At 45.7% G+C, this 12,556-nt stretch overlaps 1 pseudogene; it reads left to right on the top strand.

Annotated features, from left to right (window-relative positions):
* The first annotated feature begins 11,574 nt into the window (after positions 1-11,574).
* Positions 11,575-12,199, top strand: LOC150010455 (Golgi SNAP receptor complex member 2 pseudogene; annotated as a pseudogene).
* Positions 12,200-12,556: the final 357 nt, after the last annotated feature.

Here is a 12,556-nt window from a genome sequence, read left to right as displayed (position 1 = left end):
AGAGAAATGCAAGTTAAAGCCAAAATGAGATATTACCTTACACCTGTCAGAATGGCTATCATCAATAAATTAACAAACACGTATTGGTGAAGTTATGGAGAAAAGAGAACACTTGTGAACTGTTGGTGGAAAGGTAAACTTGTGCAGCCACTGTGAAAAACTGTTGGAGGTTTCTTAAAAAATTAAAAATGGATCTGCCTTATCCAACAATTCCACTTCTGGTTAAATATCTGACAGAACCCAAAACACTAATTTGAAAGAATGTATGCACCCCTCTGCTCATTGTAGTGTTATTTGCAATAATCAAGATATAGAAGCAACACAAATGCCCATCAGTACACGAGTGGATAAAAAAGTGGTTGTACATATATACAGTGGAACATTACTTGGCCATAAGAAAGGACGAGATTTTACCATTTGTGAAAGCCTGGATGAACTGAGAGGGTATTACACTAAGTGAAATAAGTCAGACAGAGAAAGACAAATGCCATATGATTTTACAAATAATTAAATAAACAAGTAAAACAGAAGTAGGCTCACAGATGTAGAGAACAGACAGATAGTAGCCAGAGGGGCAAGGGGTTGGGGGCCTGAGTTAAAAAGGTGAAGATATGAAGAAGTAAAAATTGGTAGTTACAAAATAATCACAAGGATATAAAGTACAGCATAAGGACTAAGTCACTAATATTGTAATGACTATGTATGGTGCTGGGTGGGTACTTGGAATATCAGAATGATAACTCTGTAAAGCATATGATTTTCTAACTGCTATTCCATGCACCTGAAAGTAATACAAAATAATATTGATTGTAAACTATAATAAAAATAAATAAATAAAATTGTGGGAGGAAATGTTAAAAAGCAGGGCGACTGTGCAGCAGTAGGAGAAAGAGCTGGCATCTGGCTTCAAAGTCGTTTGGTCTCTTACTATATATGCGGTTGTGGGAACTATATTTATCCACCTCTACCTCAGCGGTCTTGTTTATTAAGTGGGCATAATAATATTGGCCTAGCAGTTTTTGTAAACATTAAGTAGCATAATAAATATTTAACCCTAAGTTTAATACTTCACTTGAGCTTGGTACTCATTGAGAACCAGCTCAGATTATGAAAGTGATATGTTGTCTGTTATCCTTTTTTAAAGTATATTTTATTGATTATGTTGCTACAGTAGTTCCAATTTTTTCCTTTTGTTCCCCTCTGCCCAGTACACCCCTTCCCTCCAGCAATCCCACCCCCATTAGTTCATGTCCATGGGTCGTGCATATAAGTTCTTTGGCTTCACCCTTTCCTATATTATTCTCAACATCCCCCCGTCTATTTTGTACCAACCGATTATACTTCTTAGTCCCTGCACCATTTTCCCATTTCTCCCTCTCCCCCCTCCCAGCTGATAACCCTCCAAATGATCCCTACACCTATGATTCTGTTCCTATTCTGTTTTGCTTTGTTGGATTTTGTTTTTATTTTTTAGATTCAGTTGTTGGTAGTTGTGAGTTTGCTGTCATTTTAGTGTTCATAGTTTTGATCTTCTTTTTCTTAAATAAGTCCCTTTGACATTTCATATAATAATGGCTTGGTGATGATGAACTCTTTCAGCCTCACCTTGTCTGGGAAGAACTTCATCTGCCCTTCCATTCCAAATGATAGCTTTGCTGGATAGAGTAATCCTGGTTGCAGGTTGCCTTTCATCACATTGAATACTGCTTGCCAGTCCCTTCCTGCCTGCAAAGTGTCCTCTGAGAAATCAGCTGATAGTTCTATAGACACCCCCATGTAGGCAACTCTCAACCTCTCTCTTGCTGCCCCCAGGACTCTGTCTTTATTTTTCACCTTTGGTATCACAATCATGATGCATCCTGATGTGGTCCCCTCTGGGTCCTACTCGCCTGGGACCCTCCATGCTTCCCAGATTTGTATGTCCATCTCTTTCACGAGGGAAGTTTTCCTCGTTTTTTTTTTTTTTCAATTGTTGCTTCCTCATTCTGCACTGGTTGAATGTTTTTTTCTTCCTTATGTTTCAAATCATTGATTTGAATCCCGGTTTCCTTCCCTTCACCATTGGTTTTGTGTGGACTTTCCTTAGTTTCACTTAGCATAGCCTTCACTTCTTCTCTTATGTGTTTGCCGAACTCAAGCATATGTGTCAAGCTTGTGAGCATCTTTATCACCAGTGTTTTGAATTCTGCATCTGTTAGGTTGTCTATCTCCTCATCTCTTGGATTGGCTATCTTCTCGTTGCTTAGTTGTCCCACTGGAACCTTGATCCATTTCCCCTTTCAGACCATACTTCTCTGTCTCCTTATTGTGACAGGCTCCTGTGTTTGTTTGCCTTCATGTCCTAGGTAGAGCTGTTGCTCCTGTTATGTTGTAAGAGGTGGAGCTTTAGGGATTCGTCAGTACAGGGTGACTTGTTTCATCACCGTTGTGGCGCTGTATGTGGGGGAGGGGTCTGAGAGGGAATGATGCCACCTGCCTAGCACTCGCCCCTTTTCCAGGCACCTCTTCCACTTCCACACTGGACTGGTGCCCCTTTAGCTGCTGCCCTGGCCATCATTACCAGAGTAGGTGGGTCTGTGGATGTTCTAGGACCATGGGGTCCCTTTAAACAAGAGGACTCTGCTGAGACTGACAGTTTTTGCCTTTGCCCCAACCCCCACTAGTCTGCACAGTCAGAAGCAATGAGGCTTGATTTTCACCGGTGCTGGTTGGGTGAAATTGGCCATTAGAAGAATTTATTGAGGGCTGGTTGAGAAGGGTGAAGGGATTAAGCAAAGAAAAAAAGGAAAGAAAGACTCATGGAAACAGACAACAGCATGATGATTGCCAGAAGAAAGGGACATGTGGGGGGAGGTGAAAGAGGGTATGGGGTGATAAACAGTGATGGAAGGAGACTTGAGGTGGTGAACATACAGCACAATATACAGATAATGTATAGTAGAATTGTATACCTGAAGCCTATATAATTTTATTAACTAATGTCACCCCAATACATTCAATAAAAATATAAATAAATAAATAAACAAGTAAATAAATACAATTTAAGCCCCACCCCCAAAAGACGAAGAATCTATCAGAGACTAAAACCAGCTAGATATTAACAGTTCTTCCTATGGGGTGATGTAATGTATGAGACTCCACCATCACTGGCCAGAAGAAGCTATTTTCCAGTTTAAAGTTACAAAGAGTCCAAAAATGGGCCTCAAACTCATCTATTCATTCAATATGCCTGTGTCCCTCTCACTCTGGGTACTGGAGAGCCTGAGATGCACATGCAGGCCTGACCTTCACCCAAGCTCAGCACGCTGCCCCCTGCTGGCAGAAGGCCAACTTTCAGATCGTGTTCTTTACAGGCCTTGGAGGCAGTGTGTGTGCTTGAAGGGATGGGGATAAAGCTAGAGAATCTCTGCCTAGTCTGTAAGGGTGCAGGTTGGCCTGGGCTCAAAGTCAAAAGGAACAGTTGTCTAAGGTACAGGGAAATGGAGAGTGAGTTCAGGAGGCTTCCCTTGGAGGTCAGCTTGAATTTGATGTTTTCGGGAGGGCTAGGGGTGGGAGTGGGGGCGGGGGGTTGAGAAAGCATTAACATGGTCTCCCCACCCTGGGAGAAAGTATGTTGACAAGGAAGATGAGGTCACTAACTTAAAATGGTGAGGAAGTCCAACAGATGCTGAAATAGAAAGGTGTATTGGGAAGCAAAAGGGCCAAGAATCTGTCTACATTCTTCAGCTGGGATAAAGGGTTCCTCCCTCTGTTTTTTCTCTTTCCTTTTTCCTCCCCTCTCCTTCCCTTCCTCTCTCTCTTCTTCTCTTCTTTCTTTTCTTTTTTCCCAACAAAATGTATTTTTTCATTATAGACAATTTGATATTTTGGGGAGGAAAAGAAAAAACAGTAGGGGAACCCCCCAGGGATATACATAATGGAAGAGGCTATGCTTGTGTGGGGTGTTGGGGTGATATATGTGGAATATTGTGCTCAATTTTGCTGTGAACTTAAAACTGTTCTAAAAAAATAAAGTCTGTTAATTAAAAAACAAAACAAAAACTTCCACTCATAAGCCCCATGTGCCATTCGTTCATTTGTTCATTTTTTAAGATTAACATAGTCATGGCCATACCATCTAGACAATTTTATAACCTTGTTTTGTCATTAAATATGATAAAAACATTTCCCTGTTGTTATAAATTCTCCTAAAAATTATTTTTAATGGCTTATCAGTCCATATTATGCAATTTTGATGTATTTGGTGCCTTAGAAAATACTACCACAATGATGTTTATGAGTCAGACTTATTTTTATTTAGACTTATTACCTTAAAATATGTTTGCAGATGTGGAATTACTGAATCAAATAAGTGCACATTATTAAGTTCTGTATGGGTACATCTCGCCCAGTCTTTCCCACCGCCACCAACAATGGGTAAGCCTACCCTTTTGACAACATCTTTGGCAGCATTGGTTATTTCTTCTTTATGGCTTTTTGCTACTGTGAACTGTGGAAAATGGGGCCTCAAGTCCATGGTAACATCTCTGGTAATGACTGAGACCAGGTGTATAGTGCCACATGCGGTACCACAAGCATAGGACAAATGGAGTAGGCAGGAATTTTCCCAGCCACATCCAGAATGGGGTGGCTTTCCTGTTAACGGGCAGCACCAGAAAGAGGGAACAAGCTCAGGCCCTCAGCCACTCTTAAAAGGCAGTTCAAGGGCACTACCAAGCTTGGTGGTATAATACAGGGTAGAATCTGGGTGGATCCCTAAGTTTGAATTTCTTTCTTGCTAAGCTCCTGGCTGGTGTGTTTATGGGCTAGATGCTATCTGTTGAGTCTCTGTTTCCTTTAATGCCCCCAGGCAGAATTGTTTTGGAAAATGAGAGAAATGACCCCCAGCAGGACAACTTCAAGTCAGACTTCTTCCCTTCTTCCCTGTGCTTCATTCCCAAATGCCCCAGCAGCCTTTAAGGCTAATGCAACCCAGAAACAGCTCTGTCAGCCAGAAAGTATAGCTGACCCTGATGGTAGGCCCTGCTTGCTGTCCAGCAGCTCTGGCCACCTCTGCCCAAGCTGTGCCAGGCCCACTGCACATTCAGGCATGGCCAGACCCTTCAGTGCTTTGTGGGGCGAGCATCTGGAGGCCAGCCTTCCATCATTATTCTTCCTCATCTTTGGGATGAGATCGTGAAATGCAGGCTGGTAATTGTTCAGGAAAATAAGGCTCTTTTAAAATCAGGTGCTAAAAGTGCTTTCAGCAGCCTGTTTGGTGTTGCTGATGTGGGCAGTCTCCAGCCAATTTTGTGACACTTCAAAGAGTGGAGGTGAGATTGCTTCTGGGAAGTTAGCACCACCAACCCCACCCCCACCTAGATTTTCTTGGACCATACAACACGGATCAAATCCAGAGATGGGAAATATTGATATGTCTGCAACACAAACATTGCTGAAACCCTGGTTGAGACCTTGGTCTCACTTTCTCTGAGTGTTGCCTTCCATTTCTTTATCTGTAAAATAGGGGTAGATTTACCAAATCTTCCCTTGTAGGATTATGAAGATTGAGGGGAGGTGAGAGAAAGTCACAGCATTTCTATTACTGCATAGTTTTATGTTATGTTTTATTTGATCTTATCAAAAACTCCATTAGGCGGGGTGCATCGTTATCTGGGATTGGATCCCTCCTGCTGCACATCCCATCTTCCCTTCTCAGCACTGGTGCACCATGCAAACTCCCACTTCTGTTGTAAGTGGCAACAATGAGGAAGCAAAGTCTGGCTTTGTGACCCACTGCCAACACACTTCTTAACTCTTTTGTGCTGCAATTCCTCTGCAAATGGAGCTAATTGGTGTTAGCTTCCACCTTCAGGTCAAAAGCATTTAGAAAATCACAAAACCTCCCTAACATTGGAAACAAAAATGTGTTTGGAAAGCAGGCACTTCCTTGAGCATTCATCAGGGCTGTACAGCTGGGATGGCATGGGCTGGGGGTTTTCTCTGCTACCTCCCTTCTGCTCCCCAACCTTGTTGTTCTGCTCCTGATAACATCTTAGGTCAAGCACGTAGCTAAAATGTAGCTGGGACTGTCAGCAGTGCTGCCCCAGGTTTTCTGACTTAGTGTCAGGCTTTGACTTCATTTACGGGGTACAAATATTGTTTTCAGGAATCTCACCCTCCTCCCCACTCTGATTTTAGACACAGGGACAGACCCCACAGAGCCAACTGGAAGGCAGGTGGTGAGTGGGGTAGCGCTGGAGAGAGCCTGGCTCTGCAGGTCCAAGCATACAGTGCATTGAATCCTCAAAGTTTCTGTCTCCTTTGTTCTATGGCCTTGGAAACACTGCAGCCTTACCCGAGCTGTAGGGCCATTCTCAAGGCCAGTGAGTCACTGTTTCACTACCAGCAGCATGGTAACTTGGTAGCTGTTGAATCTATTTGAGCTACAATGGCCTCATGTACAAGAAGGAGAACGGTAACTTCATGCTCACCATTATGATGAGTAAAGGGAAGTGAAGGTGTGGCAACTCTGGGTTAAGTGAAACGGCTCATGCTGGTGGAATTGGTGTGTATTGAATCTGTCATGGGGAACGTGTTTTGCCATCTTTCCATCAACCTCCCATGCTTATAGCCAGTTCAGCCCAGCCAAAATATTCTGAGTGTCTCTATGTGCTGGGACTTGAGGCTCAGTAAAATGATGAGCACAAGAGCACACAGAAAGTAAGCAACAGAGACATGTGTTTAATGGTGCCAAAGTTGCCACAATCCCCATCTGACACTCAATCCTCCCTTCTCACCGAGTGATGATCATTGGTATTGTTCCTGGGTGTATTTGTCTGAAAATTCTTAAGGAGGAAACCAACTGAGGACAAAGGGGCAAAACTGAGTCTGGGCAGGGATGAGCAAAGGGCTTAGCAGGACTCACCCCTGAAGGAACCGGTTGAGGGTCCAGGGCTGTTGCACTACTCCAACTGAAAATGCTAGGAGCATTGTTCTGTACTAGTGACAGCCCTGGATTTGTGCAGCTGAATGTAGTAGTCTGTTTAGGGCCACAAGCCCCCAAGGCCACCTTGGAGATAGGAACCCTAGAAGTATCTATGAGCCTGCTTGGAAGTTTCTGCAGAATAGAAGGGCTCTCATTCAAGTTGTTCCACCCAGATGCACATATATAGTAGCTGTTCCAATTGCTAGTCAGTAAGAAAGGCTTGTGAGGTCAGCTGACAGTCATTCATGGCCACATTGGTCAGCATCACATGCTGGCAGAAGAGAGAGGGGCACAAAATGATGAACACATGCCTAAAAGCCTCCAGGGCCATGTCCTTTACCTTATGTTGAAACCACCCCAGTATATCTTTACATGGATCTTTGGGCCAGTTCCCTGGTCATAAAGGCTTACTCTTCCAAGTATAGGGGTACATGCCAGCTCAGAGCCCTGAAACAAAGGGCCTTAAGCATGTACATGCATGCACATTGGCATGTGTGTAAAAGCATCTACAGCTTCCCTGTGGACTGTGAGAAGGTTAGAACAAAGAGATGATATTTAGGATTTTTGGCAGAGGAGATAGTCGTACAGCTGGAGGTTGAGGTAATGGAGGAAAAGAGTGTTTTCTCAGGGCCTCAGGGCCTCATGGCTGAATCAGGCACCTTGCATGTGGGAATGAGGTACCATAATCTCCAACTTTCAGTGGAAGATAGAGGCTCCAGCTCACATCAGCTCTCTGTGGCAGTGCTTGTAAGGCATGTGGTGTACCTCTTGCCATTACCTCTTTGGCTCTCATCTGGCCATCTGGCATGCTAATTGAGTGCTTCACAGTGTTTGAAGCCTGGGCTTTGTGCTTGAATATATTGCCATATTAATAACTTCAGAACATTTCAGGCAGTGTCAAAATAGTAAATTAGGACATGATGGCCATATATTCAGGGAAGAGAGCTGAAGTACCATTTTATTACATGTGCCATGGAATTAAAGGCTTAATTTTCTTTTAAAAGATGGTGATGCATCATTTCCTGCAGTCAGGTAAAAACAGTTAGCAGAAATGATTTATCCTTCATTCCATTAAAAAATAAGAAACTGGAATCCCAGGATCTTGCTCTCTGTTATTTATCTCTGCCTGGAGGGTACTTGAGAGTTTGATGTGTCTTCCTGACTTGAAGGACACAGCCAGGCCCTGGGTGAGGTCAGAAAAGGGAGGCCAGGACAGAGCGGTGGCTGTCTCTGTGGGTTAGGGGTGTGTGACTTCCTAAGTAGAAGACAGACTTCTCTCAGGCTTGACCACAAGCTGGCTCTGTAATCAGGCTATCACCCCTTGGTGCCTGATTTTCTCACCTCCAAAATGGAATAACAGCAGAGCTGCTTGTGGGATCTCATGAGGTTATAGATAGAAAGGAAGTGGGCACGCAAGCAAATGCAGATTCTCTTTTGTCCAGCAATTGGATAAAATACGTGAGGCAAGGTTGGAATCTCTGACAGTTCCTTTATTGCAGACATTACAGCATCCACACTTTCACCCACGCCGTTCACTCGCTCAGTGCTTGGCACCCACTGGTGCATGGTGCTGCTCCTCTGTTTGCTCACTGCCTGCTGCCTGCACATGAACACTCCCATGGGGGTTCCACCTCTTTTATATTATATATAGGCAAAGCCAGCTACTAGCCAAAATATGACATCAATGCTTATATAACTGTGAGTGCAAGCAAATCTAATGTTATCTCTGGCAGCCCATGCCTGGGCATGTGGGGTTAGAAAGCCTGACTAGATTCCATTGTCCTCACACTCCACCCCTTCAGGCATCCTCACCTTACAATCTATATGAGATCTATCTTCCACAAGGTTCCCTTGGTGAGGAGGGCTTAGCCCTGTACCCATAAACCATGATAGCAATAAAGGCTACAATAACAAGTAATTAAGAAACAAGCAATGCCCCCTATTATAGCAAGGGCCAACCTCCATCCAGGGGTCAAGGATGCCCATCATTCCTGCAATGCATCTCTAGTCAGGCGTTCAGTGGCATGTGCTTTAGAGGCCAGGGCCTTCAAGGCTTGGCTAACATTGTGGTGAGCATCAGGGTCATACATATAACATTCAGCTCCTACCAGGGCACATACCCCACCCTGGAAGGCAGTAAACATGTCTAGGGCTATGTGATTCTTCATGTCACGGGCCCACTGTTGCACCTGGGTTGCAGTGCAATGCGTTCCCTGATCAGTTTCAATAATCAGGGGTGGCCTACAGGCAGCAGAAAAACGGTTTAGTGCGGTAAGCACTACCGGGCTGCTGTCAGGCAGCGGCACCAGGGGATGCTCAGCATGACCCAGCAGAATGGCTTTCAACAGCTTCCCTACCTACACTCATAGGTAGAACTCCCCCGCTGTGGTCTGTAGCTACAAGCTACAACTCTTGGCTCATATCAATGCCTAAGACATACTCAGAAGTGGGGGACACAAACAGTATACTCAGTATACTCAATTGGGGGTAGGCACCCAATGACTAGTGAAAGTTGCACAGACTGCACTTTGATGCTTTGTTCCCCCCCCCCCCCACAATCAGCTATATGGGCCTCAGGCCCTGGGAACTTCTCAGGGTTCCCATACAGGAGAGTGCACCCTGCTCCCATATCCCTTCCTCTTCTCGGGAGTCCACTGGCACAGCCATGTGGTCTTCAAGACACATGGAACAGGTTTCTTGGGGCACAGCCCTGGGCAGTTTTAACCTTTCTTCTGGGCTTATCGATATTTCTGCTTTCCGTGATCAATCCTACCTCCCTAGAAGATCCACCTACATCTGGAAGCGGGTCACCCACATGGGTTCACTCTCTTTAACTCCTGTAACTCAGCCTGCAAAGGAATAGGAGAGACAGAGAGAGAGAGAGAGAGAGAGAGAGAGAGAGAGAGAGAGAGAGAGAGAGAGAGCTGCTTTTGTTGCAGCTTCTAAACCTGCAAGAAAGTTACAAGTTAACATAACATTATTAACATAACAAGATTCTAGCTTTTGCAACATCAGTTGTAACTCAGTATACAGTTCCTGGCTGGAAAGCAAAATGCCATCCACCCCTAAATTCTAAAAGGTGGGGAGTACACCACCAGAGGCTCCTCAGGCTGCTGCTGGCTCTCAGCAGGGCCAGGTCCTGCTCCCAGTGACAGGCTGCAGCAATCTTATCCTCTGCACCACTACCTGGTGGCTAGCATGAAAAACCAGCTCCTCCCCTCTTTTTCCGAGTCTTCAGTTACAACTGGGGGGGGGAGGCGCCGAGGGCTCACTGGACCGTTGCTCCAGTGATATTATCTTCAAGTTCAGGAACCTCTTGCCTTTTGCTGTCGCCGTCGCCGCCGGTGCTAGCCACTCAGTGTCCAGCTCCATTTCGCTGCCACGCTGGGCAGCTGGACCATGCGTCCTCCCTGCCCCTGCAGGCACTTTCCGCTGTGGCTTCGTGGCTGGCCAGCTCGGTGTGCCCCTCTTGAGGCTGGTAGGGGTGGTGGGTGTTTGTGGGCTTAGTGCAGAGCGTGAGCCGCTGGGTGCTGGACAAGAAGGAGCCGAGCCGTCTTGCTTGCTTGCTCCACTGGTAGCGCCGGCTCAGCTACTGCCACCACCACTGCCACAGGCTTGGGGTCTCTCTCTGGGCTGGTCCCCACCGCCTCTGCCCTTGTGTCCTCCAGTTGCCGTCCCAATCCTAGCACCGGCTTGCAGGGCTGCAAGGAAAATCTAACCAACTGAAGCTGCCGCCCTTGGCCTTAGCTTCGCAAGGCTCTTGTCCACCTCCTACAGGGCTTTCTCTACTGTTTCTGGAGCGCTACTGACCGCAGGCCAGTCCTAGGGGTGGGGGTGTCCAGGTGAGGAGACCTGCCACCAAGTGCCAGGCACTGGTGGGGGGCCACCCCTCTACGCCTCCCGCAGGCGCTGGCTCCACACCGGTCGGCTCTGGATCCGGCTGCACTGCTGGCATCTGGAGACCTTCCAGCCCATGGATCCAAGCCTCCAAGGCTCCCCGACTCTGGGGCTGACTGGACTTCGCGGAATTGCAAAGCACAGTCTGTCTTCACTAGTAGCTCCACTGCATCGGGAACCAGGGGTTCCGTCCAGCCTCACAGCTTCGCGGTCTCTGCAGATCCTGCCGACTATGCCAATTGTCATGCAAATGAATGCAGATTCCCTTTTGTCTGGCAATTGGATAAAATATGCGAAGCAAGGTTGGAATCTCTGACATTCCTTTATTGCAGACATTACAACATCCACACTTGCACCACTGCTCTTTGAGCGCTGGCCACACAGTACCGCTCCTCCGTTCCTCACTGCTCCGTTCCTCACACGAAAACTCGGGTTCCACCTCTTTTATATTATGTATAGAAAAAGCTGGCTACTAACCAAAATATGACATCAGTGCTTGTATAACTGCAAGTGCATTGTGCAGGCAAATCTAATGTTATCTATAGGAGCCTACGCCTGGGCATCCGGGGTTAGAAAGCCTGACTAGATTACATTCTCTTCACGTATAATTATATGATATTTACCGAAATAAAATTTTAGAACACTTTTAAAATTCCTAATAATAAAAGTAATACTATTAAGCCAGGGCCGGACCCTACAGGGCCAGCGACATGGAACAGCTGTACCAGCAAACAACAAGCAGGTCCACCAGATCCAGTCTCACATGGGACGCCTGGAGATGGCAGACAAGCAGTCCGTGCACTTAGTGGAAAATGAAATCCAAGCAAGCATAGACCAGATACTCAGTCATCTAGAACATCTAGAGATTTTGTCCAGCAAGGCGCCCCCTAACAAAAGACAGAATGCCAAACTTCGTGCGGACCAGTTAAAATATGAGGTCCAGCATCTGCAGACTGCTCTCAGAAACTTCCAGCATCGGCGATACACAAGGGAGCAGCAGGAGAGACAGCGAGAGGGGCTTCTGTCTCGCACCTTCACCACCAGTGACTCTGACGCCACCCTACGGATGGATGAATCACTGGAGTTTAACTCCTCCCTCTACAAAATTCACCACAACATGGATGACCCCATTGGAGGCGGGCACAGTATTCTGGCGGGATTGAGGGCCCAGAGGTTGACTTTGAAGGGGACCAAAAAGAGGATCCTTGACATTGCCAACATGTTGGGCTTGTCCAACACATCGAGAAGCGGGCTTTCCAGGACAAGTACTTTATGATCGGTGGGATGCTGCTCACCTGTGTGGTCATGTTCCTTGTGGTGCAGTACCTGACATGAGTCAACTAAGCCCAGCAGCTGAACAACGTTCCCACTGCTTAGAGTGTGTGTGTGTGCATGAGCGCGAGAGAGAGACTAGGGGGCTCAGAGGCCCCATTATGAAATGTCTCTTCATATTAACTGCGAAAACCACTCAGAAGTAATTGTGGTCTATAACCTAGAAAAGAAAAAATAATACTTATTGAGAAAAAACTTGGAAAATATAGAAAACAACAAGGAAAAAAAAAACCATGATATCACATTGCCCAGAGATGATCAATGTTATTTTTTCCTTTTTGGGTATACTTTTAAAAACAAAAATTAGATTCATATAGATTTACAATGTAATACTCTGGTACTCTGTTTTCATGGCTTGAT

Source organism: Furipterus horrens, unplaced genomic scaffold (genome assembly GCF_987537825.1).
Source record: "Furipterus horrens unplaced genomic scaffold, mFurHor1.1.pri manual_scaffold_5, whole genome shotgun sequence".
Taxonomy (NCBI): domain Eukaryota; kingdom Metazoa; phylum Chordata; class Mammalia; order Chiroptera; family Furipteridae; genus Furipterus; species Furipterus horrens.
Note: the sequence above shows the minus strand (reverse complement) of the source record. Positions and strands in the feature narration are given on the sequence as shown.